General features: G+C 42.2%; 1 protein-coding gene across 3 annotated transcripts in view; it reads right to left on the bottom strand.

The window, feature by feature from the left end:
• Sgms1 (sphingomyelin synthase 1) overlaps positions 1–26995 on the bottom strand; it is a 116926-nt gene that overhangs the window by 67618 nt on the left and 22313 nt on the right. The window contains exon 3 of one of the 3 annotated variants that reach the window (XM_051199974.1): positions 16725–16851. The exons of the other annotated variants lie outside the window; for them this stretch is intronic. The gene's annotated coding sequence lies outside the window, so the exon portion shown is untranslated. The remainder of the gene's footprint in view (positions 1–16724; positions 16852–26995) is intronic. 3 annotated transcript variants of the gene reach the window in all.

Below are 26995 nucleotides of genomic sequence, written 5' to 3'. Positions count from 1 at the left end.
CCTACTTTCCAAAAGTTTTCCTTTTTCATGTTTTCCTTCCTTTAGTTCCTTTTGTTTCTATATCCCAGGATTCTCTTTAAAAAGCAAATGAAATGACTTTAAAAGGTCTGGAGAGATGAAGAGCACTGTCTGCTTTGCTAGAGGACCTGGCTTCGATTCCCATCATCCACATAGATGCTCACAACCATCTGCAACCCTAGTTCTGGAGACCCAATGCCCTTTTCTGACCGCCATGGGCACTGTACGTGGGAAAGTAGCAACTATTCACTTAGAGTGGCAATTAAAAATAAACATATATGCACTGTAAAGAGAAATCTCAAAGCAGACCAAGGAAAATCAGAGCCCAAGCAGAGGTGCCTGTGCAGAGAGCACACATCCAAATTCTCGCAGGACTGCCAGATGACTGGGAAGCCAGGTGCCTCCAGACATGGAAACTAGACAATGAAGTGAGAGTAGCTTCAATTGCCTGTGTAAACACACATTTGTTAGTCTTTAATCTAAAATAGTTTATACTAGCAATAAAGTAATAATTAGAAAGTTTTAAGGGGCTAGAGAGATGGTCCAATGGCTAAGAGCACTTGCTGCTCTTACAGAGAATCCAGGTTTTATTTTCAGCACCCATATAATGGCCAACAACCACATGCATCTCCAGCTCCAAGAGATTTCACATCCTCTTCTGGACTCTGCGAGCATCAAACATACATGTGGTGCACAGACACACTCATATACATAAAGTAAGTCCTTCTTTAATGTGTTCATTTGCAATACAACGGACTTAAATATAAGACACACTCATATGCATAAAGTAAGTCCTTCTTTAATGTGTTCATTTGCAATACAACAGACTTAAATATAAATGGCTGTATATGTTTTCTAAGTAGTTTGAAATAAATACTTCACATCAAGAACAGGTTTGGGTTGTTATGACCAAGACAGTTTTAGCACTATTTCTCACAGGGCCACGTTCTAGTAGTGTATGTTCTAGTAGTGAACTATAGTTCAGGTTATATGTTGCTTATAAAGCCAGCCAGCACCTATTCAGAGCTCAATCACAAGATGGGGGGAGGGGGAAGAAAAAGGCAGGGACAAGGGAGAAGTAAATTCATTCATCTTTGTACTTTCTTTAAATCTGAATTTCAAGCAAGAGGATTAATTAGTACTTTCACAAAATAAATCAAGGTAAGTGCAATTATACAACTGCACATATATTTGGAAAGATAGGTATTAAATTATTCATTATGACTACCTCTCTGAAGCAGACACAGGTTGAGGTGAGGATTGTCTATCAAGGATCAAGGAAGGAATGTGAACATCAATCACACGGCTAAGAAGCTTCCATTGCTGGTTGGTACGTGCAGAGTTCCTTACATGGTTTTCATGTCTGTTTAATATAGTTACCCATATTCTCCTATGGGAGGTTAAATACAGAGGCCATGAAGTTCTGGAACTAGGTGGTCTAGACTTCAGTCCTGGCTCTTCTATTTACTTTCTTTAAGATCTGGAACAAATGGCTCAACCACTCTGAGCTCTAGTGGCCTTTACTAGTGGTGGCTAAGGGCACCTAGGCCACAAAGAGAAAGTATACTATAACAAAAGACACCTAGTACAGAACACAGCATGAACTCCAATGTCTTACCAGTAAAAATAAGACACAAAAAGGGCAAAATTAAATAGAAAACTACAGACACTGACTTAGTGTAACACAAGTTCATTCAGTATCAGCATGGAGTAGAATACACTGGGAAATAACAAATGTCCTCAGCTTCTAACTTACGGCCACCATTGATGTAATCAAACTCCCCATGGGTCACACCAAGGCCAGAGGGTGCCTGGGCAGGAAGCTCCCTAGAGGCACAGCTCAATGTGTTGGGACCAACTCCTAATGCTGCTGCTCCCCAGCAACTGCGCTGCCTCAGGATGACAATAATTAACATGTTTTACCTGACCAATGGTGTGTGAACTCCTGAAACACAAATGCCATGTTATAAACACTTACGCCCAATAATTGACCTCATTGGGACTTCTAGTCTCACCTAGAAACACACAACATAAGCCAGGGTCAATTATCAAGCATTTGGGACAGCAACTGGGGAAAACTGTCTTAATGGTCATGTTCTAGTAACAAAAAGCAAGTATCTACTTCACTGAATGACATCCCATTCAAAACTGTCCCCTTTCTCCTAGCTGGTATTGCAAGAGGCACTTCAATCTTTGACAAGCTAGAAAGTCTCCCCTCTTAATTTGCACAACATGAGAAACCATTTTATATTATTGGTGTGTGTGTGTGTGTGTGTGTAGCCTGAGGTCACTTCTTCCCCTTATTTTTCAGACAGTTACTGAACCTGCAGCTCACCATTTTGACTCGACTGGAAGGTCCCCAAGTCCCCAAGACCCTTCTGCCTCCACCACCAAATGCTAGGTGACAGTGGACCTGGCTGTTCTATGGTACTAGGGCTCCAAACTCAGGTCCTCATGATTGCTTACCAAGCACCTGACCCACCTTCCCACCCCAACAAATGTGTAAAGAAATGAATGATACCTTTGGGGTGTGATTATTCTGAGTGATAATCAGACATGCCTCATAAAAGCTCCTGTTAATTTACATATTTTACATTTGCCATGATTGATATCAGAATTGTTTTTATTAGCCCCATTTCTCCAGGGACAATTGGTTTACCACAAAGAAGGTTGTTCACTTACAGACCTGTCTTATTATAACAAATTACAGAAACTCTTATTTCCAGGAACTCATTTTTCTAAGTAGATTCCATTGCCGTATTCATTTATCCTTTTGTGCAAAATGTCAAAGACAAATACACAAGTCAATTTCTGTCAACCTTATTTAGTCAACTTGATTAATAAGTTAAAAGCTGAAGATACAACTCAGATCAAAGTGACACAAAACTGTTGGACATGAAAAGCCATTTGTGACCCTTCTTTTGCCAGACACACAATTGTACTGAGATATTCACTTTGTCCACACCTGTGACACTGACTATGCCAATTGGGGGTGGGGACGGGTGGGTGGACATTACTTGGGGGAACTAGGTCTGAGGAAGGGTCCCCGGGAGCTTTCTCTTGCTTACAGCACAGGGACAGAAGAGAATCCGTAGGCATCCTTGGGAACCTGCTGGTGTTCATCTGTCTCTGTTGTAAGTTATTTCTCCCTGAATAAACATCTTTTCGGCCTATTTGCTTCTCCTGAGCCTTATTAAACCACAATACACAGTCTCAATACCTCCATTTATTTTTCATATCAATATAGTGTTTAGAAAAAGAAAACTGCCATCACCAAAGCATAGCAAAATTGTCTAGTTAAAAGCCTAATTAATGACATCATTCACCCATGATCTCCTCAGCCTATTCTGAGACGTTTGCTTAACAAACACCATGATCATTTTGAGTTATCATGGCTGGTCTCTAATGTTCTGGTATCCAATTATTTTTTTCGGTGTGAATGTTACTGAACAGTAACAGAAGTCAAAGCCTAACAGCATTAACTTTCAGAAAATTCAATCTATTTTTCCGATTGAGAGCTTTTGTTTGGTAAATACAAATTAATTCAGTCAAATGTCATCTGAAAACTATGAAGATTAAACAAAGTTATTAGCTCATCACAGGTCAAACAGAAAGAAAGGAGGTCATAACTCTACTAGAATTAGCTTATTAACATTTAAGAAAATATCACATGCCAAACCAAGTAAGTACTGTATCACGATATGGCTATAAATAGAGATTGTGAACTGTCAAAAAAATATTTAAAAATCTGCTCAGGAGATGTGTGAGTAATAAGAAAACTAACCTACTACTTTCCTGGCATTGAGACTGAAGCTTGGTTCGAATAAATTGCAACAATACATTGTATTCAATTTTCATTAATTAGACTCCTTATAAATGCATTCATTGAAGAAATCTGGAGAGAAATCCACTAAAGTCAGATTTTTTTTTTTTTTTTTTTTTTTTTTTTTTGCTTACTTCAGGGTACCTTTCCTAACACTACTCACAAGAGAATAGACATGATTATCTCACTAGCAGTCTGGAGAGTAATTGTGTGAACAAGGAGAGAAGTGCCCAGTCAACACTGGATACAAGTGAACTTGAACTCAGTTTCTACATGTGTGAGATAAATGAGCTATCATTACCTGGGAGCCCACCCCAGATGTCTAGACGCTCACTGACTAGGAGTTAAGACAGCAGGAAAGGGAGCTGTTGCACATTCTAGGGCTGTATTTGTGAGATCCATCTATCAGCTCGCAATGTCCCCAAATGAATCTCCACTCAAGCTTTCTATTTTTGCTCACCTTTGTCCCCGCACCTCCTGAGTTTCTTAGTCCACTCAACATACCATGCTTCATGAACCAGGTACAAATCGACATGCTCAAGATATAGAAGTGAGGATTACCTACAATTTCTGATTGCACAAGATGATCTCACCAGATGATTACATTCTGAGGTTAATGACATTTGAAGCTCACCTGCCCAGAGTGCCAATACAACACAACAGAGGTCAACACAACAGAGCGGAAGGGCATCAATGATGAGTTGTCCTTATAAACAGTCTGGGTAAATGGGTCTTTGTGAATGTAGGATTGACTAGGATCAGTGTAGAGACTCTGTAGCCCTGAACTGTAACTATTCAGCCTCCCAAACAACACAAAGTACGGTCAAATTTTCTCAACCAGCAATATTCTTTTATTTTTTTAAATTAAAGTCTTAAAAGAATGTTTAACATTCCTTCCACTAAAGTAAAGGCAATGGTTTTAATGAAAAACAAAAAGCCCAAAGAAAGGCAAAATGCATGTAATGTATATTAAGTAAAACTAATTTTTCATGCTTAAAATGTGCTCATGTAAGTCAATGTAACAGAAATAAGAATGTTCAGGGAAAAGACAAAGAGAAATGAGGAGGAGGGAGAGGAAGAAGAGGGGAAGGAGAATAAAAGCACAAAGCAAAGCATACCAGACTCTAGAATTCAAATCAAAGGAACAAAGAAGAGTAGAAATATCCTATAGGCGGGTAGTAATGAATTAACCAGAAGATCCTATATCTTGACCCAAATTAAAGAGAAACAAAAGAAAACAGGATATACTGCTAACTGATCACACAACGCACAAATTTACAGAGCTGGGGGTGTGGAAAGATGCAACTTTGGATCACAATGCTGCACTGAATCTCAAAATAGGTATGGGAGGATTCCAAATGTTCTTACAGGAAAGGAATGATAAATATCTAAGGTGGTGAATGTGTTAAAGACTTCAACTTGATTACTGCAAACATAGCTTATGCATATCATCACTTCACTGTGGATGTCAGCAGGTGGGCAGATCGCTATGAGTTTGAGGCTAGCCTAGTCTATAAAGCAAGTTCCAGGCCAGCCAGGGTTATATACTGAGAACCTGTCTCAAACAAACATCTAACAACTTTACTGTGGCTCATAAATTTGTACAATTATTAGCAGTTTATCATAAACAAAGATTATGGATGCAAATTTGGTTTAAAATATAAATTGATGGCCTTTGTGGAATTCAGTTTGGCAATGTTTATCTACCAAGATTAATATGCATTTAACCTCTGATCCAGAAATCTCACTGACAGGAATTTAACCACAAAGTTTAGCAGTAAGACTGACACATAGGGTAGAATACAACCAATCTAATAGCTGAGCAAGCAAGCACACGGACACAATTTGGCAACTATTCAACTGTTTAGAAAGAAATAAAGTGAAATTAATTACTGTATATTATTTCATGAAATACCATACCATCACTACAACCAAAAGCCAAGATTTCTATGTGTGTTTAGTTAGGCAAGATCTCCAACATACTGTAAGTACAGAAAACTGAGCTTCAGAATTATAAAGTTTAACATTTTTATTAAGAGCAAATGGTGATATACTTTAAATACTTTGTTTCTGGGGGGGGGGGAATCACAAATATACCAACACATTTGACAGCAACCAACACATCTCATCTATAGCTTTTGATAAGTCTGAATACAAACCACAAGCATGTTTTGCTTTTATTTTTTATGATGTTATCATGGTTACCAGGGTGTAAGATTATGAGTAACTATCTACTCTGATGTTTTTATCCAACAAAATCTAGATTAAGGGAAAACCATAAATAATTTTTAATCAGCCTTAAAGTCTGAATCTCTCCCAAATCCATCCAGTGAGTATAACGTCCTTTAGGGGCGTTATGAGGTTAAGAAGACACAACAAGAGACGGGAACCAGACCACAGAGGAAAGCAATGCAGAAGACACACAAACTCAGAAGCAAAATTAGGCCTGAGTATGTCTACTGCTTCAAACAGAATGTTGGCTTACACACTGCACTGCTATGAAGCAAGAGACCACAAAGAAAGCTCGCAGATCAAAGCTGGGGTGGAAGAGGGGGTCTTCCCAAGCTCTCCTGGAAGCAGTACCATCTCAACTCATAAAGAAAAAGCACAGAACACCGACCTTGTATGAATACGGGAGTGTATTGTCAAACCCTTCTCAGAGTTAAGATCCCTGAATGGTTTCACAGACCACTCTAGCTTCAGTAATGCTCTGCACCTTCACAGGCATCAAGCAAGACCATCAGGCCAGGTCAACTTGATAAGAGCTGCTCCAAATGCCTCCCCTGACTTAGGTGGCAAACAAGAAAAAATAAACAAGCAAACAAACCAAATCTAATCTTAATCAGCCCTTAGTATTGAGTCACTACACAGACAAACCAGGAATAAACTAAGAGGAGGAAGAAAATGTGAAAACATGTGCCAGGAGGGACAAAGGAAAATCCTGAAATCTGAGGTGGGATTTTTTTTTTTTTCTCTCTGCCCATCAGAGATCTACTGCCTCTCATATACAAATCCACCCTTTAGTACTTGGCTGACATAAGTGGTAAACCTGGGACCTGCAGGTATCTTTTTCATTTGTAGGCTGGCTTGTCGGTTTGAGTTTTGTGGGTAGACAGCACTGTGGAAATTGTGGAGCTACCCTGCCTGGGGCTCTCACACAGCAGACTACCTCCAACAGTGATGGAGCAAGAGGCCCTCTGGGTGACATTTCCCTCCCAACGGCTATCCTTGGCCCTTTTAAAGAAAAATGTTCAGTAAGTGCTGGAAGGCAGCTTGGTAGCAAGTTCTACTAGCAAGGCAATGGATATTACTTTCTTGGCCATGCAGTGTGCTGGGGCCACATACTCTCCAATGAAGTGTGAATCAAGACCTAGAGCAGAGCTGTGGCGGGCTGGGGGGTGGGGGCAATCTCTTCCTTTGGGCTCTCCCTTAGAGTCCCTGGTGTGGTGGCTGCTTCGTATACTGGCTACATTTGGGTTCTGTTTACATAAGCCTACAAGGTCCATTTAATATTTAAACCATGGTAATATCTGTGTTCTTCAAACGCTGAATGATTGGTTGAATCTTCTTCTCCCAGTGGTTTAGCTATACAGAGAAAACTTCACTCTGAAAAGAGACTTCCTTATTTAGACAGGGGATGGAACAGTGCTAGCTAACAGCAGCATGTTCCTGCCTACATGCAACTTAGTCAGATGACCTTGTTAAGTTCTTATGAGGCTGAGTCTGGGCCCAGTGACAGTCTGGGAACGATGGAAATGGCAGGGAACTGTGAGAATCCAAAACCTAGTAAAGGTAGACACACACAGAAAAGAGGTGACAATTGAATGCTTGCTTTGTTTTTCTCAGTCTTCAATCCAGGTAGAATCACTCCCAGTCCACTGAGGCTCTTCCCTTGGAGCTTTACAGACCTACACGATTTTCACAAGGCAAGCCCTGTGAGCCCCAGCCCTGCTCAAGTTACAAATGACTCTCTTTGAGGGTTTTCCTTTAAGACACACTTAACTTCCTATCTCTGACTTTCACATAAATGCATCCGATTCCTGGTTCTGCAGAGAAGTCTGCTCCTCAGAGAAAACATTGTAAGGAAGTGCCTCTCTCAGGCCCCTGGACTGAAGATTATCCAGCTGATCAACAATCCGGGAAGTCATTCACAATGCCCTGGGCTCACATATGTTAATTCCAGCACTTGAGAGGCAGGAGGATTGCTATGAGTTCAAAGACACTCTGGACTACACTGAGCTTCCCAGGCCAGCCCAGTATCTATAGTAAGAAAGACCCTGTTTCAAAACACAGCAAAACAAAACAAAAACAATAAACAACACACAAAATCACAAGGAAGAGAAGTTAACTGGAGGAGACCATCTGAGTATAGCAGTGGGACTTAGGATTTTACAAGAACTTTAAAGGTGCCACAGCATTAAGAACCAAAACACTCAAGATACTGGATCCAAACAAAAGCATATTTCCTAAACTTCTAAGAACGTTTAGCAATACAAAACCACACTGAAATTTTTAGTCATGACTACTTTGATCAGGGATTTCTGTAGCTATTTGGTAGTTTGTACAAATGAAACGGAGAAGTGACAGGGCCTGCTCACCAACCTTGTAATTGCAACTACAGTAGTCAACTCATTTTCTTTACTCATGCATGAGTCACTCACAGAACGGAGCCCCTCGTTTCCTGTGTGAAAGAACAGGCATGCAATGCTACTCAGTTTTCTTCAATACTTGCAAGCTATAATAAAAGGCAACAGTATTAGGATGCCCATCACACTCCTGTGTGGAGAACTGGACAGGAGAGATACTCACGGGGTAGCCGTGTAACCCTGGTGAAGCCATCTGGTTTTGGAGGGAAGGATCTGCTTGGATTCACCACAGCTCATGGTGGGGCCTAAAACTTTTGTGCTAAACACATTCAAAGTAGCACTGAAGTAAAAATGCCAACTGAATATCCTACTGGGAGAAACCGAAACTACAATGTAGGTCTTGATGGTACCTGCTGATTGTGAGGACAACAAATTTCAGTCATTAGGATGCACGGTTGGTGTGGAACAGCAACTCAGCTTGAGTCTCCCTGCATGGCTAGACACGGTGCCCTGTGTGTTAAGACACACTCTATGGTGTTGAGGGATAGCAGCAAGCCCATGCTCCACATCAGGCTTTGTACTGAAGCAATCTGTACTCCAAAGCACACAGACAAGCCCACCATAGGTAGGATGGGCAGAGACTAGCTAGGGCCGCCCCAAGGCAGGGTCATTTCTCTATGTACTGGCCAGACTGACTTCTCAAAATTGTTTTCCTGGGGTTGGAGAAAGAGTTCGGCAGCTAACAACACTATGTGCACTTTCAGAGGACCAAGTTTTGATTGCCAGCACCCACAGAGCAGCTCACAACCACCCAGAGGATCCAACCCCTCTTCAAGTACCCGTGGCTACTGCACACATGTAGTAGACGACATACATACAGGCAAATATTCACGCACATAAAGATTAAAAAAAAAAAAATCTTAACTTGGTCTTCTGCCTCAGCCTCCATGTTCTCTCTCTCTCTCTCTCCTTCTCTCTCTCTCTCTCTGTCTGTCTGTTAAAAGGTCCCCTAAGAGCCACATGAGGCAGGGTTACCTGGCAGGCCACGGAACCTCTCCTTCCTCTCAACAGCTTCTCCATGATAGGCTTATTTCAGTTTCTTTCAGAGTAAGCCTTCCCCCCAAGGTCGGAAGCAGGCAAGTAATCTGCCTATTAGCCATAATATGGGACACATATCCCAATGTGTGGTAGGAACCAATCATGTTCCAGGAAAAGGAAGCTTCCCCAAAAGGGGGGAAGAACTGATTTATGGGAAACTAGGATGCAAGCTCACACCTGTATTTAAACAACACTAGCTTTCAAGATTAAGCTCTAAAATGCACCATGTCCTACAACATAAGCGATGAGGTGCATTATTCCATTTGTTTTAAATGGTCTTATCCCTTCCATGTCTAGAATATGCTTGGCCTCTGGGTGATGCCCTCCCTAAAAATGCAAAGAATCTATCTTTATACTTTGAAGCTAGACAAACTAGAACTTGGGAGTTTGACAGCAAATGCTGCAGGCATTGATGCCCAGGCCTTTGCACACATGTACACAGCTTGCAAACATTTGTAGCAGCATGTGGTAATTCCCAGTTCCAAACTCAAGAAAATAAAGCAAAGGAATGTGTCCAACATGAAGTAGTCACCCAATACCCATTAAGTCTCAAAAAGTACAATCATTGTTGCCATCAAAAATTATAATTTCCTCAGTCTTTTAGTTTAGGTTAGAGAGAATGGGGGGGGGGGGCAGATTTCACACTGATCAACCACAGACACTGGTGGTTATTCAGCAGAGAAATCTCCGAATTCAAAGTTACCTTCTTGCAAGATCCAGACTAGATTCACTACTCTTGGCTCATGGTCCTGCAAGAAGGCTTCTCTGAGAAAGGTTTTGTTGTTGTTTGTTTGGGTTTTTTTGTTGTTGGTTACCCAGCAATTTCCAGGCATCATGAGGCCATTGGAGGTGGAGCATCACCTATTTCTGTCCAATCAGGAGAATCAGGTGAGCCTGCAGGTTAACTTGGCCAAGGGTTCCAAGTCTTAGTCTATGCAGCCAGTGTCTCAGCTGTGTGCTCTCAAGCCCCTATGCATGCCACTCACTCCATTGCTGCTGGGATCCTACCTTGTCACCACTCATAGGGAGGATGAGCTGTGACTTCTGCCCCTGCTGCTGGGAGGAGAGGGGGCTCACACTGGACACCTTTACAGGTTCAAGCCTGTCCTTATGTAAAGGACACAATTTGCTTCAAAGGAAGAGACCTTTTGGGGAACAACTGTGTACTCTCGTATGGTACAGACCTCTTCAGTATTGGGAAAATTAACAAACTACAAAACATTCCTCCTCTACGTGTAGACAGCAAGTGGATTGGAATGCTGGAATCTCTTGTCTACCCTGTGTCACACAAAAATCGCACTCTTAAGTAAAAAAAAAAAAATACATGTGTTAAACGTTCTTATGGGTGAACAGCATGCTGCTACAGAGCAACTGTGGGGCTTGACACAAAGAAGGGGCCAAGAAAAGTTGTCACATGCTACCTCTAAATTAGGCTGACAAGGCGGATGCTTTTGCACCTACCCTGGCTGACTGTGCTGTTTACAGCTTAAGACACCAGGAAATACATTAAGAAACCATATTTAGAGTAGGAAAAACACAGAATTACACTCCTTACCTACAAACACTGGTAGCTTTTATAGCAGAGTACTTCTGAAACATACCTCACTTCTTGACAAGTTCAAGACTTAATAAAGTAGATGACTTTTGTTTTCCTAATAACCTAACACACACACCCATAAACAACCCCCCCTCCCCGCTATAACCACACCTTCCCTACCATGAGCACTTCTCCCTTTACCATTACTGGTCCTTTCCTGTCTGATCAAAACTACAGCTCACAAAACACCCACCTCTCTTAAAAATGATGTCTCCTTCTCTGACTGGAGAGATGGTTCAGTGGTTAAGAGCACCTGCTGCTTTGGAAAGGACCAGAGTCCTGTTCTCAGCACCCACATGGCAGCTAACAATCATCTATAAGTCTACTTCCAAGGGATCTGACACCCTCTTCTGACTTGGACAGGCACCATGTGCTCATTGCGCATAGACATAAACACAGGCAAAACACCCATATACATAAAATTTTTTAAAAGTTTATGCCCTTCTGTTGTAAAGACGAGAATTCCTTGTGAACTTTTTAAAGTCAAATTCCTTCTATACCTTCCAAATATCATGTTTTAGTAACTACCACCCAACTCCATTATGCTCTTCATGAAAACAAAAAATGTTATCATATAATCCTGTGTTGTAGTCTGAAAAGAATGCCTTCACAGGTTAATATTGAACGCTTGGTTTCTAAGAAGTCCTTCTCTTAAAAGATAGCCTAGTATGGACTGTGTCCTGTGGTTACTCAAATCACAAAGCAGGTACACAGGAGAGCAGAGATCCAAGTTTAGGTTTACCTTACATATACCTCTGGAGAGTGGTACAAATGCTACTGGACCATACCACCAACGATTAAAACAAAACAAAACAAAAAACTTGTAGACACCTGCAGATTTTACAACATATTAAGTCTCAAAGTCTCATAAACATATTCTTACAGCTAGCTGGTGATACTACCCAAGCAAAAACAGCTATTCCAATTTCACAAACATAGCAGCACTCAAATGTTAAGCCAAGATTTCTCAATCCTGCACTGCCGACAGTTTGGACAGGATATGTCCTTGTCATGGGACCATCCAGTGCCTGTAAGATGGATAGCAACAGCACGCCTGGCTTCACCCATACCCAGTCATGACAATAAAAATCTATGTCCAGACATTACCTTATGTCTTCTAGAGGGTAAAACTGGTTTCTGAGGAGAACCACAGTCAGTTGACACAATTTCACACAGAAAGATTGTAGTAAATTCTGGAACTAACAGGAACTAGCTCTCCTACAGCCTAGTTCAGTGCATATTTCTCTTCCATCAAAGCTATAGCTCCTTATGGGAAAGCTCATGTACACCAGAGGGCTGGTGTCAGTTAGCTACATCTTTCTATTAAACAAGTAACATCCCAGCATCTCTATAGTGAACATGCCCAGTGTCTTCCAACCACTGAACAAGTGATTACAGACCCTCTCCAAATTTCCCTGCACACTCAGGACACCTGCCTCAAGCAGTACCATGAAGCAGAAAAAATCCACAGCAACAACAACCACTATGGGTAAAGCATGACATTTACTATTACCCTGGAGCACTTCTTATGAATTAGCTACATTAATCCTTCAATGTCTTCAACCACCTATGAGTTAAGTATTGTCGTGAGATGTTTGTATACTGTGTGAAGACATACTGCTGTGACTGGTTTAATATAGAGTCAACTAGCCAATAGCTAGGCAGGAGGTATAGGAGGGACTTCTCGGTAGATAAAGTAGGGGGAGATAATCAAGGTACAGAGAACGAGACACAGAGGGAGTTGGACATACAAAATGAAAGAAAGGTACAAAGCCACATGATAAAACACAGATTAATAAAAGTTATAAGAGTTAGTGGGACAAGCCTAAGCTAAGGTCAAGCTTTCAAAATTAATAATAAGTTTTCATGTCATTACTTATGAGCTGGTAACCCAAAGAAAAATCCAGCTACAAATATTTATCCATTTCTGTTTCGTGATTAAGGAAACGGAGGCCCAACGAGTTCCAATAAATCATCCAAGACCCGACTTCAGAGTCCCAGTTCTTTGTTACTATCTGTAGTCAATCAAGGAAGTGTGGGAATTAACCCTTCTAGGGACCCCACCTGGTAATCCAAGATCTCCAGGTTTATCCAGGAGTGTTGCTCAAGATTGCGAAAGTCTGACATCACCGTTCTTCTGACCAGATTTCTTTTGAGTATAAGACAAGCTTGTGTATCCATAGTGCTGCCCAACCCATATCTTCCGTTTTGGATAGGAAATACACAGAACACTTCAAATATTGTATTGAAGCTGACATGACATACATAACATCTATGCCCTGAAATACCTGCCTGATGCCTCCATTAAAAAAGAAGTGAGGTTAATAAACACAAGTGATCTTTAGCAAGCATATGCCGGATACTAAGATATTGAGGGCTACACAATGTAGCCCAAGCTGGTCTTGAGCTCCAGATCTGCTTGCCTCTGTTTCCAATGGGGAGTAATATTACAGGTATGTAATACCACTCCCAGCCCTCATCACTTGCTTTTTATGTGATCCTCATCCATCTTTTCAAAAATATATTTTGCAATTCTGTTTAACAACAGAACACACTCTAAATCCAAAGCCTTTGTAACTGACCATCTACCTGCTCTTGAAAATCTAATTTCTGGCATACTTCTTTTCCATTAGGTTTTCCAAGAATACTCGGAGAGTAGGTTAGACCATCACACTGACATACCCTGTTTCATGTTCTTTTAATTCATTTTTTGCAGATCAGGAAGTGAACCCAGGACCTCCTGGGTACTCTGCAAATGTTCTGTCATTGAACTACACCCCTAAGCTCCCATTTGCTCTTTCAACATCCTCAAGCATGCATGCCACTTAGAACAGCTAGGATGTAGGGATCTGAGGAGATCCAAGCAAGGCATTCTTGGCTTGAAAGGTGGATGGAAGTTCCAAGTAAGACAGATGGAGGTGAAGAGATGGGTAAACTAGAGTAGGTGGCTCATGGTCTTCCAAGAAGGCAGCATTGTTTTCTTGCATCACTGTATGCTAGCAGATGGCCACCACTGCTGAGATACACTGCACCTTTCCCACCTTCTAGCTGCTCTCATGTCCTTTACCTCACTGTTCTTTTTTAAAGCTCACTGTTATTATTTTTAATTATATTAATAGGAGGCATGCATGCAGTTGTCCAAAGAGGTTAGGGTCACCAGACTCTCCTTGGAGCTAGGACTAGAGTTACAGGTGGTTGTAAGCTGCTGCGAGGTATGTGTGATGAAAACTGAACTGAGCTCTCAGTCACTGAGCCATCTCTCTGTAGAGCCCCTATCTCACCATTTTGAAAAGGCAAGTTTAACATTAATTGCCAACTTGAAAACTATTTCCACACAGCACATCAAACACAGCTCATATGTACAGTTGCCTGCTTAAGGCATAGGATCCTGTTCTCGGTGTCACGGAGAAAGCCAGTGTGCTCTTTCTAAGAAGGAAGGATGCATTCAGAACTAAAGAGTTTCAGGGGAAAAGTCAACAAAGATTGATTGCCCTGAGGCAGCCACGTGTTCTCAACCCACCAAACAAGAGTGTAGGGCTTGCTCGGTTAATATTTGAAAACCTCACGCTTCCTGAGTAAATATATTATGCTATGGACTTTGAGACTCAGGCACAGGGCACCGAGGACCTTTAAAATCACTTGGAAATCTGTTTCAAACCAAGACCCTCCTAAGCATCGTTTCACACCAGGAAAACTGGTGATAGTTGAGAGCTATTAGAGCCACAGGGGAAAATAACAAACATCTAATGCTAACTTCTAACAAAGAAAGCCACTGACTTCGAAATGCAAAACAAGCTATGCCAAGTCTTTAACTACAAGGCAGGGGTAATACACTCTCCTCTTAGCTACTATGAAAAACAGCAGGAGAAAGTGGATGCACAGAATCTCAATTGCAGATAGAAGGCCACCCTTAAGTGTTCAGCTTTGTAACAACTGCTAGGTGAACCATCCACATTTAGCTATGCCTTTAGGTTCTAGGTATTTAAGAGTAAACAGGCTGTAAGCCCATTCTCTCACCACCTCAGGGGGGTTTTCCAACTGCCCAGCAGTACCCTTATAGCTACTTTTCCTCTGGACAAGGTTGTTACCTTTCACCCAGGCACTGGATCAGTCTCAGGTACTGCAGCTGGCTTAACAATTAGCCGAGGAGCTTGCAAAGAGTGCTGGACGCTCAGAGGGGTAACTAGCCTCTCAGATTACCAACAAGTAATTTAATTACTCCATTTAGAAGTAACTTCTTTCTAGAGAAGTTTCCTTTTTAGATCTAAGAAAGGTCAGTTGCAAAGAATTTTACTCTGTCTCTCTCCATCTACTGAAAGTGTTAGTCTATAGCTTCATAAATGCAGAAGTGCGGGGATAATGTCCCTAACTTAGTTCACATTCGTAACCATAAATGAGTTTTGAAATGTCCCTATTATTATCTATGCCATCAGGACAACAAGTGCCCGCCTTTCTGGTACAAGCTGAGTCCACTGCCAATAGCATCTCTCTGTTGTACTGTGTATTCCCTTACAAATCAAAAGCTATTTCCCAGGTCTCTACCTTCCCAAGTGACTGCAAAAAAATAACCTGGGGGCTCGGAGGTTTAGCTCCATGAGAGGCCCTGAATTCAATGGCCACCACCAAGAAATAAAATAAAAACCGACTTGTACAATAAAAACAGGGCAAACAGATTTTTGTTTTTTTAAAGCTTACCGAGTTCATTATGCCTACATAAGTTTAAAAACCACAAGACAAAGAATTAGAGATGCAGCATGAGGGAGTCCTTGGGCTGTATCCCCAGAAACACACACACACACCACCACCACCACACCACACCACACCACAGCACACCACACACCACACCACACCACACCACACCACACCACACCACACCACACACACTGACTCAACCAGTTAAAAGTAGAAAGAAAATTTGCGCGCATAAAAACAGCTCAGATTCCTGTTGGGGACAATTCAAGTGAAAACATACAGCAAAAGAAAAGGGGGTGGGGGAGAACCCTCACGCATCCGTGGTTATTTCCACAAGAGCAATCACCTTGTAGCACTAAACAGAAGTAGAAGCCTGCAGAGTAAACACTCTCTCTGGAAAAAACAGGCAGCACGTGCTTCTTCCTGGCACCTGGTAGAGGGCTCGCTCCCCAGCTCCAACGTTGGCTGGAAGGATTTTTGTAGAGGTTGAGTCTAGAGCAAGCCCGTGCTCCTTAAAATACTGTAGCCAAGCGGAAAATACAACCTCACCTCTCAAAGACCTACCCTAGGAAACCCTGACAACTCCAAACTGAAACTGTATTGGTTGTATATTATATACTCCGGGACCCACATGGGCGCACTTGGCGCATTTGTTGATTCGCCCTACCTACCCAGAGCCACAGCCGCTGCACTGCCACTAGGTAGGACCTAGTTTAGGACTGAAGCCTAGTTAACCGATTCGCCCGACTCCTCTTAGTGAAGCAAGTCCCACTGGTGATCACAGAATATTTTGTGAAAGTCAAGCGCGGCTTGCTCCTTTCCGACTTTTCCTGGAGTCCCACCATCTGGCGCGGCTACAACCCTGGAGAATATTTTAATGAACTGCTTTCCCACAAAGAGCCAAACCTACCTCTCCTTCCAGAAACAGCCTCCTGGAAAGTTCCTGAAGGATCAAGTTTGAGCGGGGCTCTGCTTGCGTGCGTCCCTGGGGAGTGGCTGCTGTCCCCGCAAACCGCCGCTGGGAAGGTGAACGGCACCTAAAGCACAGAGGACACAGAACTCAAGGGGCTGCGGAGGAAAGGCCCGCGCGCCTCGGGCAGCACAGGGTTTTTGGAATGCAGGGCGTGGCTCTCTGCTCCAGCTAAAGAAGTGAGTCAGCCCCTGAGCAATCCTAACCAATAAGCGCGTTCACTGTTGGTGAAGGCGGAACTTACTTTCTTGATTTAGGTCCAGTATAGCAGCCTTCCACGCCCCCACCCCAGTTTAAGATTTCAAGAACGCTAGCACTTCTAAAGTTTGTGAAACTTTTCTGAAGTTATAATAACCAGTGGAAGTCCTTGGGTTTCTACTGGTACAAGTTGCTGAGCTGAGGCTGTAATGGGTGCAAAGCGCTCTGAGACCTCCATCAAAGCAGGCTGAAAGCTTAATGATCTGCAATTTAATGACCTGCAATGAGCCTGGAATGTGCCAGATTATATGTGACCCTACATGCAAGACACTTAGCACAACGTTCCACAGAGTAGGTACTCAGAAATGCCACGTCCTGAATCCAGAACGGCACTATTGTAGACAGTCACAGACTGAGCAGGGCCTGGTGACACAGACCTGTAATCCCAGTTAATCCAGAGCTGAAGCAGGGTACCTGCCTGGACAATTTAGGAAGACTCTGACTCAAAGTTTTAAAGAGCTGTTTTGTTTGTTTGTTTTTCAGGGGAGGCAGGGGCTGGAAGTAGCTGTGTGAGGAAGTTCTATCTTAACTTACACCAGGTGCTGGGTTCCATCCCCCAAACTGCAAGGGAAAGAAATTTAAATGATAAATTGGCCTTTACTTTTACGAATTCTTTTTTATGCTAAAAATACACAAAGAATTTTGGAGCTGAAATAGTTGTTTGGTGTTATATGGTCTGACTCTAAGTCATGAGAAATGTAGGCTTGTGATTTAAGTTTCTTGGATTTGATAGGATTGTATAAATGAAAGGAAAGGATTACTAGCAGAAAAGTTGTAAAGGAGTGATTTTATTTAGGACACAATTAAATACACGTAAAAAGGCAAGAATAAGCTAAAAAATCATTCTATTTAGACACTGTGGCTTAAACATCATAGTTTAAAAAAATTAAAAGAAACTTTATAAACAGTTGAAATTTGACAAATTAGAGGAGACAGCAAAACGACTAATTCCTGGGGTCCTGATCTACTTAAACCTGAATTCATCACTAGAACTGATGGGAGTTTCTGACAGGAAGAAAGATTATTTTTATTGTTTACTTGTGTGTGTGAGAGAGAGAGAGAGAAAGAGAGAGAGAGTGAGAAAGAGAGAGAGAATATGTATGTGTGGTTGCATGCTTGAGCACAAGTGTGGGGGTCAAAGGACAGCTTCAAGCAGACAGCTCTCTTCCCACCTTTATGTTGTAAGGATGGAAAAATACAGCCTAACTCTCCAATGACCCCAGGAAGCTGAAAGTTTAGAAATACTATCTAAAAACCTCAAATTCCAGACCCTGTCCTCTGCCATATAGGCAAGTTCACACTCCTTGCTGTTTAAGACAGACAGGCCCTTGATTACTAATCCTGGCCTAGTAAGATAACAGAAAATTAGCTGGCTAACCGCTTATCTGACTTTGTAAACTGCTTGTGAAACCCCCACCCCAGTGACCTATATGTGGGCTTTGTTGTAAACCCTATAAAAACTGTCTCAATTCTGCCCTCGAGGTCCTCAGTCCTATGACTGTGGACCCCGGTGCACTTGGAATAAAAATTCCTCATGCTATTTGCATCGAGACTGCTTCTCGTGAGTGATTTGGGGTGTCGCCTTTCCTGTGTGGGAGCGTGAATGTCCACGCTCTGCGGGTCTTTCAATGTGGGTTCCAAGGATTGGACTGGGGTAGTCAGGCTTGTACAGGAAGCACCTTTAACCACTGAACCATCCATCTCACCAGCTCACGAGATTTTGTTTATAAGTCGCAGATGAAAACGTCTTAGGTTTAGAAAAGATCTCCTGGATTTAACTTCTCTTCCACAGTGTGTGTGTGTGTGTGTGTGTGTGTGTGTGTGTGTGTGGTATGTGCATATACACAAGTACATGCATGTATGTTTATGCGTAGAGACCAGAGGAAAATGTTGGGTGACTTTCCTCAGGTACACTAGTTTCGGCTTGTTTTGTTTGAGACAAGGTTGGCCTGGAATTCCCCATTTAGGCTGAAGCCCCAGAGATCTGTCTTCAGTTCCCCAATGCTGTGACTCTGAGTATGCGCCACTATGTCTGTTATTTATTTAATTAATTAATTTATGAGGGTGTGCCACAGCACGAGTGTGGAGGTCAGAGAACAATTAATACTTGTCAGCTCCCTTTTTCCACCAAGTGGATTCCAGGGATCAAACTCAGGTTTATCAGGGTTAGCCTCCAAAAGCCCTTACCAGAGCCATCTTGACAGCCCAAGCCTGGTGTCTGGCTTTTTAAACATGAGTCCTAGTGGTAAAACAGCAAACACAGCAAAGTGCTTTATAGGCTGAGCTGATCCCCGCCCGCCAACCCCACTCTTCGACCCCTCCCCCAATCACCTTAGAGCACCCCCCAATCCTACTCTTTGCCCCTCCCCCAATCAACTTAGAACCAGTCATCCACCGGCCAGAGGTTTCTTCAAAATGTTCTCTAGCCACCAACAAGACCCAAGTGAGAGTGAGGCCTTCCTAAAAGATTGTTCGTCCCTATGAGCCAACAGGAGAAAGCAGAAAGAACGCTGTGCTGTGAACCTAGAGTGCCCTTCCTTCCTAGTCCGGGCTCTGCCAGTAACTGACCACAACAACAGCTTCATCTCTCTGAGACTCTGCCAGCTCTTCCACTAGGAAGTACGAACTGGAATGGGTAAACAAACGGTCACAGGGGGCAGAAGCAAGACAGGCCTCTGCTTACATCTAGCAGCCAATACCTAGCACATGCAGGGAGCCTGATCGTGAAGTTCTCCCATACTCCCCATAAAGGTAACACTATACTCACAAACCCCTGAAGCTAACTAACTTCTGGAAGCCTCTCTGCTCCACCTCCATCTCTTGGCAACTCACTATCAACGGGTGTGACAGGAAGGTGTCCCTTTATGCCTGTACCATTTCTGCTGTTCTTGGTTCAAACATTGGTCCCTTGTGCCAGAGTCACTGAGGCTGGATGCTGTCCAACTGCTATCTCAGCGGAAGGTCCCTCCCTCTGGGCCACCAGACACATCAGCACCATCACGTGATAAATGTCAAAGTTCAGCATGCCACCAAACCTCATACCTTTCCTCTCTCAGTCACTGAGAGGAGATCAAAAGGAAAACAGTCTCCTTAAAGGCAACTTCTCAAATGTTCAAGTTCATGTGGATCTTAAAAAGCAGTGGCTTTTTTATTTAGAAAACTACTGGTATTTATTATGCCTTGTGAAAGATATTGGTTGCATATTATATACTAGATAATATGTTGGTTGCTATATTGAACTTGAAACTCAGAGGAGATGCTCCACCCAGGAAGAAGGAAACCTTCCTAAATGCCATTAGCTGAAATCAGAAGTCAAAACACATAAAAGACACTTCCCAACGCCACCATTACTAATATAGTTACAGTATTTTTACAAAAAGAAGGGGTTAAATATTTCCAGACTTTTGTTACCTACAATGACAACACAAAGTACAAAGCTTCTCAATAACAGTTATGAAAACACAAAAACAAAAAGATTAACCCATAGGCCCAGAAGTACACCATGCAGGCCTTTGGAAACTGGCTTCTATGTCATGGAACCTGGTCTTGAAATGATACTGCCATAGAACCCATTGCCCTATTCGTGGCTTTCCCATGGGTGCTGGGCACATAGTCACCTCCCATGTCCCACACTGGGCTTGCTGTCTAATGACCTTCTCATGTCATTTTACTTTCCTATTCCAGACCCACACAAGCCTTCCTTCCCCTAGAACTGGCTCACTGGCCCAGGCCCTGAAGATCACTCCTGTCCTCTCTCCTTCCCCAATGGGTACAGACAATTCATAATTCATGCCTCCCTTCTCTATGAGCCCTCTACCATCTCTCCTGCCACATAAGCCTGCATCTGAGGCAGGCAGTGTACTTCAGAGTTCTTTATGTCCCTCAGGCCTTAGCAGATTCTCAATAGTCATTGTTGATCTAACACTGCCCAAGCCATATATCAGCCTTAACAGTGAAAAGAAAACCTGGCTGATGCATCCAGAATAAACAACTACTATAGTTTTTGAAACCAGTTGGCAAGCAGAAGCCAAACATCAGATGTGTTTCTCCACCTTTTACAACACATTCCAACTATACAGAAGTCTTCTCTGGAAGCAAATCCAGTACTTCCTGAAAGGAAGAGAAGTTTACACAACACCGTGTTGCATCAAATCTCAGTTCCCCAAACACTAGGTCACTGAAGAATGTTGTTAACTCAGTCTAACTTCCTTCTAGTAAGGAACATTTACACGTTTGATTATTTGCCAAAGAACTCATTTCTTCTTTCATATAAATCTCTCAGTTTATGTGTTTTAGCCACAAATACTTCTGTTTACCTACCTTTAATAATGACTTCAATAATAAAGTACAGTATCAAAGCACAGTTCCAGACAATTGTATTATCTCTTTTCTCTCTCTTACACACACACACACACACACACACACACACACACACATTGTGGATTAATCTTTGTGTACACGTGAAAATGTGTCTCTGTTATTGGTTTAATAAAAAGCTGAATGACCAATAGTGGAGCACGATTTCCAGGCACAGAGGACAGTATAAAGAAGAAGGGCAGAGACATGAGGAATCATCAATCACAAGCCAGATGGAGAGGGAGCAAGACATGCAGGAGAACAGGTAAATGCTACAAGTCACTTGGCAACATGTAGATGAATAGAATGGGTTCGATTAAGTTATAAGAGCTAGTTAGAAACAAACCTAACTTATGGGCCGAACTTTCTTAATGAGTAAGAAGTCTCCATGTCATGATTTGGGAGCTGACAGAAAGAACAGAAAAATCCTCCTACACACACACACATACACACACACACACACACACACACACACACACACACACACACACCAAGACAGGGATACATTTGTTTGAATGGTCTAATCAAAAGTCATGTTTCATTTGTATTAGAGTAGGCACCTAGAGGCATTGCCACACATACCCACACACCCACACTCACTAGTTTAATTAGTGTCAATACATGTCTGCTTTTTGACAGGTGGAAATAAACACTACCACTCTTCTCAAAAAGCTATGTCAGAAACCAGCTGCCCTATTATCCAATTAAGTGCTTCATGGCTGCTTGTTTGTGACAAAGGGCACTGAAAAACATTCCAAATATAAACAACCAAGAGAAGAAGTCAGGCATTCTTTAGCCTGTGTGTAACAGACATGGTACCTGAAGCATCATAGGCCAAGCAGCAGGATGGGGTGAACTGAATGAAGGCTACAAACAACAGGAACGCCTGACTCCGCTTCACTGGGCCTTAGGATCCACTCCCAGCGACAAGAAGTCCTCTGGGGTCTACCTAGTCCTCTGGGGTCTACCTTCTACTCTCTTCCCAGCACTGCCACTATGTGACTGTTCCATGTTTTAGAGTTGTAGTTTTTAAAATTCTCAGCAAAGACTTAACATCTTCTAGCCAGGGCCATGTAGCTGTGATGGCCACCTGGTCTACAAGCGAATCAGCCAGTTAGATTGGTGGGAGGAGTACATTCCATCAGAAGAAAATGGGTCTACTTCCTAGGGGTGGGACCCATGAATAAATATCAGCACCTCACATGAAATTCCACTCTGCCTAGTGTGGAGGCTGATCCAAGTATTTTTCCCACCTGGTTATAAACTGCATTCTAAACGTTTACCAAAGGCTAAAGACAGAGAACTTTTTTTTGCCTAGCTGTGGAGTTCCTGTCACTGGAGACATCATGTCTAGAGTATAAATGCTGGCATCTCTAGGACTTCCTAAATAGACCATTTCACTCAGGACTAATCTGTTATTTGACATCAATGATATTTCTAATACTGCACTCAGCCTTCATTCAAAACATGAAAAATGCACATGGAATCCTATCTACAGTTTAATTCATTTATGGTCTCTTTGGTCATGGCAGTGACTTCCATCTTGCACACATTATGTTAGATTTAGTTTATCTATAACACTGCAAGACAGTTTGTACCATCTGAAAAATTGAGGACTTACAAACAGTACCCACAAAGAGAAGAAAACACTACCTGTATTAAATCACCAGTCTAAAGTATTTTAAAAGAAAAATTTTAAGTTTTTAAATGGTGCTGGTTGGGGAATATTATCTGGTTGGCCATCATAAACACAATGGCTACTGTCAGTAGTATAAACTGTCTCACACTTAAAAATTTTTTTACTGGTCATCTAGTATTGAATGCATTCAAAAGAATGTGCTTTAGATACCTGTCATGGCACATACTAATAAATCTAACACCCACACAGCCACCACACCCAAGAAGCTGGCCATTGGAAGAGGAACCTGACAGCTCTCTGCGTGCTCCTCTTCCTGTCTGAGGTTGAAATGGTTTCTTTTCATAGTTGTATGTTAAAGATTTAGAAGACTTTGGTCTAAGAAGTGCCTTAAAAAATAAACCAGAGTAGGGTGGCTCAAGCCTGTATTCTCAGTACTGGGGAGGCAAACAAATGGAAAGCCAGCTAAAGCTACTTAGTAAAACATGGTCTCAAAAAACAAAAGAAGGAGGCTAGAGAGATGGCTTAGCTCTTACAAACACTGCTCTTGCAGAAGACCTAAGTTCAGTCCTCAGCATCTACATCAGGTGGTTCACAACTGCCTTGAACTCTGGCTCCTTTTCTGGCTTTTCTGGCTTTAACAAGTATGCACTCATATGCACAAGCCCATACACAGGCACGCACGTGCACATACACACTCACATATAATTAGGAACAAAAGTAAAATCTTCAAAATAGCCAAAATATGCACGGATAAGTAAGTACTCTTTACCTTCTGAAAATATAGTACAAAGGCAATCTGAAATAATAGACCATAAAATTTCTGTGCTGGCTACTTGTATGTCACCTTTATACATTAATGATTGATGGGGGAGGGCCAGCCTATTGTGAGTGGTGCCCTCTCTGGGCTGGTGGTCCTGGGTTCTACAAGAAAGCAGACTGAGCCAGCCATGGGGAACAAGCCAGTAAGCAGAGTTCCTCCATGGCCTCTGCATCCGCTCTTGCTTACAGGTTCCTGCCCTGCTTGATTTTTTTTTTTTTTTTTTTTTTTTTTTTGGTCCTGGCTTACTCGAATGATGGACTATGATCTGGAAATATAAGCCAAATAAACCCCTCTCTCCCTCCCTAATTTGCTTTTGGTCATGATGTTTCACTGCAGCAACAAACATCCTAATTAAGACAACTAACTGTTGGATTCAGTCCTGAAGAAACTGGAACCTAAATGGCACCCTGCTGAAGAGAGAGAGAGACTAGTAGGGAGACAGGCCATTGAAGCTCTTGGCTTTACTCCATGGACCCAGCCAGGACTGGTCACTGGGAATATTAGAGCACACCAATCTCCTTGACACAGCGTCAGGCCATGACATGCGCGCCTGGAGATGTCAACTCCAAATTACTGAAATTAAGGTATTATTAAGTCAAGACCAACCAGTTCTCTTACGACATAAAAAAGACAAAGGAAAGGGGCATCTCAAAGAAAAATAATGAACAGAAGAATGAGCCAAGAACCACAGGGAAAAACAGAAATCAAAGCAAACAATCCACTAATGAGGGCTTAATTTTGTTGCAACTATATGTTGATCCATTTATATGACAGGAGACATAAATTAACATGTCATCTGTGAAATTAAAGGACTTACTTATATGTTAAAGAAAGGGCATGTACACAAGTGAGTAAACAAATCAGTACAAATTGTTTCAGTGAAAAACTACACATTTGAGAATCTAGTGCACGTTGAATGAGATCATAACACATGCTGAGAAAGATGGCTCTTAATTAAGCTAACGGAAAGCCAAGGCACCTGAAATTGCGAGCCAGCACAGAGCAAAGTGCAGCCTTCTCAACACAGTTCACAAAGTATTGGGCTGTGACTGTCCTGGAGTGCAGGACCATCTTTATGGGTGATCACATATGCGTCATGGTCTGGAATCCCAGAGGCTGGTCCCATGGCTCGGAATACTGTATACCTTGACACTGATGATGTCAGACACATGCTTTACCCAAGGTTCCAGTGATGCCTGGTCTAGTATTTCAAAGCTGGTGAGTTTTTAATTTAGTAATTTTCACATTTTTGTAATTCTTTCCAATCAGTAATGCTAACTCTCATAGTTTAAACTGAGACACTAATTAGCAAATGCCCAATTCGAATGTTCTCTGCCTGTGAAACCCGCCCCGATCTAGTCCACTCCTCTTGCCACCTGGGTAATTAATCTCTCCCCTTTGTGCTTTGCACATTCTATACATCTTTTATAAACTCTACTACTTTCATCTGAAGTGTTCCTTTGATAAGGCTTCATCATTGCCCCTTGAAGTGGAATTAGTGTGTTTTATTTGGATTGGAATTTACCCCCAAAGCCCATGAGAGCAGGTACCTAGAAAACAGACGAGTGCCGATTTGAACATAACACAGACTCAGCTAGCAGATCTGACCAGAATTATGTCACAGAAGGTCCATCCTAAGAAGGTAGTGAAACAAATCAAGTATTTTAGCTGTGAAATACCCCATTAATTGTTACTCCCATGATTATTTTCTGTTACACAGACCCTCAATCCTGAGGAAGCCCCAGGGTGGTAATTAATTCATAATCTAAGGAAGTCTCAACTCTGGCTTTTAATCATAAGCTTCCACATGAAATAGACAAGAATGTATTTTGTAATAATTCAATAATCCTCAGATTTACTGTGAACTAGAAATACCTTTTAAGTGGAAATAAGAGAAACAAATGATTTAAGATTATATAAATCTGATTCAGGGAATGGACACAAATGAATGATTTGAAATTCCCCATGGTTTTGTTTGTTTTTTTTTTTTTTTTTTTTTTTTTTTTTTTTTTTTTATGGCTTAATGACAAGTGTTTTGAGAGCTCAGTGGTGAATTTAAAATAAAAACAGCTGGGCGGTGTTGGCGCACGCCTTTGATCCCAGCATTTGGGAGGCAGAGGCAGGCGATCTCTGTGAGTTCGAGGCCAGCCTGGTCTACAGAGTGAGCTCCAGGACAGCCTCCAAAACTACAGAGAAATCCTGTCCCGAAAAACCAAAAATAAGTAAGATTAAAAACAACTGCCATGATCTCTGCCATTATTTTGCAATTCCAGGCTTCAATTATTCCCTTCAAAAGGGCAAGAGAGAGAAACTGAAAAAGAAAGCACTTCAAACACTGAGCCACGTGATCCAGGTGATACAAACCTGCTCTTTTCCCTACTGTACTTCCTATGATTTCGTAATCAACCCAAGGTGAATGTTAAGCCATTCAGGTATTGTGTCTCTGGAAGCAATTTAATTTCTGAGTCAAAAGTAAAACCAAATGCAGTATACAGAGGTACTCCAACTGCCTGACCCCAAGTGTCACCAATGGGAGGGGTTCAGATGTAGAGATGAGGGGGAGAGGACAGAAGGGAGAAGAAAGGTAGGTGCGCAGCTGGGGTCTGTCTCCAAGCCTTGTCACCAAGCAGCCAGAAGACACCAGGGATGCCCCTGGTCAGCTGTGGTGAACTGTGAAGCTGAGTTCACAGTTCCATAATGCCAGTGGGACCCCAGAGAACAGAGACTTAAGTTCAAAATTAGTCTTGGTATTTACCTTCCATTCCAGAAGAAATATGGTCATGAGAATGTGGATTTTACCAAACCTTGCTGTCATGAGCCAAAGCAAAGTGTTCCTATCACAGCCAAGACGGGGAACAGAAGAAGTGGGCTCTGATGTCCTTCCACACCAGGGGCTACCGCACCGATGTGTTGGAGTCAACTTGATGACCACGCTTCTACAGCAGACTGCTAAATTCTCAGGGCCACTGGCAAGTTGGCCACGGTAATAATTAAACTGGAGGAACTTGGGCTAGACAGATGGCTCAGGTGATAGGAACACTTAGAGCTCTTGCAGAAAACCTGAGCTGTTCCCAGCACCCACATCAGACAGCTCACACCCTGCCTATAATTCCAGCTCCAGGGGATCCAATGCCCTCT

The sequence above is a fragment of the Phodopus roborovskii genome, unplaced genomic scaffold (genome assembly GCF_943737965.1).
Source record: "Phodopus roborovskii unplaced genomic scaffold, PHOROB, whole genome shotgun sequence".
In the NCBI taxonomy this organism is placed as follows: domain Eukaryota; kingdom Metazoa; phylum Chordata; class Mammalia; order Rodentia; family Cricetidae; genus Phodopus; species Phodopus roborovskii.
The sequence above is the reverse complement of the archived record's forward strand: the minus strand, read 5'-3'. Positions and strand labels throughout refer to the sequence as shown.